Source organism: Orcinus orca, chromosome 5 (assembly GCF_937001465.1).
Source record: "Orcinus orca chromosome 5, mOrcOrc1.1, whole genome shotgun sequence".
Taxonomy (NCBI): Eukaryota; Metazoa; Chordata; class Mammalia; order Artiodactyla; family Delphinidae; genus Orcinus; species Orcinus orca.
This window is the reverse complement of record NC_064563.1, coordinates 97,114,632-97,116,768: the sequence shown is the minus strand read 5'-3', so window position 1 is coordinate 97,116,768 and position 2,137 is coordinate 97,114,632.

Genomic DNA, 2,137 nt, shown 5'->3' with positions numbered 1-2,137 from the left:
ATGTGAATAAAGGTTCACGGTACAAACCTAGAAAGATTTCATTTAATTGATGTAGCCTGCAGTAACGCAGATACTTTGGGGCCTACACTGAATTTGTTAACTGATTTTTTTTTCAAGATATGCATTATGTGAGAGAAAAAGCGAATCTTGCCCTACCTGGGATATAGGTAACAATTTACTTGTTTGCCTAATAATAATATATCCGTTTGTATAATGCAAATGAAATCTATAAAACTGTGGACTTGTAGGTTGTTTTTTAAACCCTATTGCAAGAAGGAAAATAACTTGCATTAACTACTATCCGCAATTCTCAAATCACTTCATTTTTAAATTTATTTGTGTTTATTTGTTTGCTTATTTGTTTGTTTTCAGTCATCCAATAGAAGAATGTTTGAAAACCTGCGGTTTCACAAAGCCTTATTTGATTTTCTATTGGCTCCACAGATAACCAGCCATCAAGATAAAATGTACAAAAACATCAAGCTATTATTTTATACCTGAAAAGACTACTAACTATTCAGTTCTGTGAAACATATTCAAAAGACAAGTGTTTCCTTTTGTACTGACTTGCAATACATTTGGCATTTCCTTTCTGAAAGAGCTTTCAGGTTTTTCAAAATGGTTGTAATTTGAAGTCACAAACGGTTTATTTATGGCTTTAGAAAAGGTTCACAAAGACCCAGTCATATGACTGTGCTATTCATAAAGGCAGAACATAGTATTTCTAAAATATAATATTCTCGAGTGTCAGTCTTTGACAAATTCATGCACTTAGCACCTGGTTTAAGCTAAATAATACTATAAAAACAATACCAGAGTCCTTTCCACTTTAAGGAGGCTGAAAGAAACTTGGTCTTCAGGATGCCTGATAGCTGTACAGTCACCCAGTCAGTATTAAGGATGCTGAGCCACTTTATTATCGTGTCCTTCTATATTATCTTCTAAGTCCATGTGAAAATAACACATTCAGGTCAGCTGAGTCTCTAAGTCTCGTACAGAAAATTTACTTTCCTGCAATAGAGTGCGTGCATGTGTGTATGTGGAGAGTGTATTAATAATACCCTCTGAGCAATTTCCAGTCACTTTTTGTTGTTGTTTTGCTGTCAAATTATGCTAACAGATCCACTCAGATATATTAACTTTCTTAACTAGATTGCTTCACTTGTTGGGAACAGCATAAAAAAAGCTTACTGCAATAAACTTCCCATCAAATATATAAATGATTATTATTTTATCATTTTGTTCTCATATTAACGAGCATTAAACAATGGTCAGGTTTATTTTTTTCTTTCTTTTCACAGAAATATTCATTATCCTGCCTTCTAGTATATACTGGTGCATAAAAGGGTAAAAAGTCTTGTGGTTTTATCCCAGGTCATATACGGATATAAAAACTGGCTGGTGATTTGTGGTGTTGTTTTAAGGATAATATTGAGAAGACTTGAATAAAGTTAGATGTGTTGATAAAATGTTTTTTTTTTCTTTTTTAATCTTTTAAAATTCAGGTGAAGCTGGCCCTGTCCCCAACTCCAGGGATAAATCTTGATTGGACTAAGCCAATCATGAAACCCCCATTCCCCTTTCAATAGCTGGTTTAAGTAAGGGCATTTGACACAATTCTGGCCAATAAAACATGAAGGAAAGTCTGCTGGGGACTTCTGAGGAAAGTTTCTTTACTGATATAAATGAGGACATATATGTTGACCTTGTAATATCTGTATCTAAGGCCTGGAATCACAGCAGTCATCATGTAATCACAAAAGAGACCAGGTGAGGAAAAGCCAAATACAGTCCCCAGCCCTTCCCAAAGGGTCCTCCTACTTTTTATTCAGTAAACATAACTGGATAAAGAAGAATACCCAATTTCCTATGGAAGATTGTTGGATTTTCAAAGATCCAAAGCTCCATCATGACCCATCTGTTAGGGTGAGGGTATATAGGGTTATGTAATAAAAGGAGCCCTGACCCAAGACTATTTTACACAGACTTATAATTGCTTTCCAGTTTCTGACTGGGAAGTCAGAATGGGTATGCCATTAGTTGATGAAACTTACACTGGAATCCAGGATAACTGAGCGCTTCCAAATTGTACAAAGTCATAAATTGGCATAAGCCAAAAAGAAATACATCCTAAAAC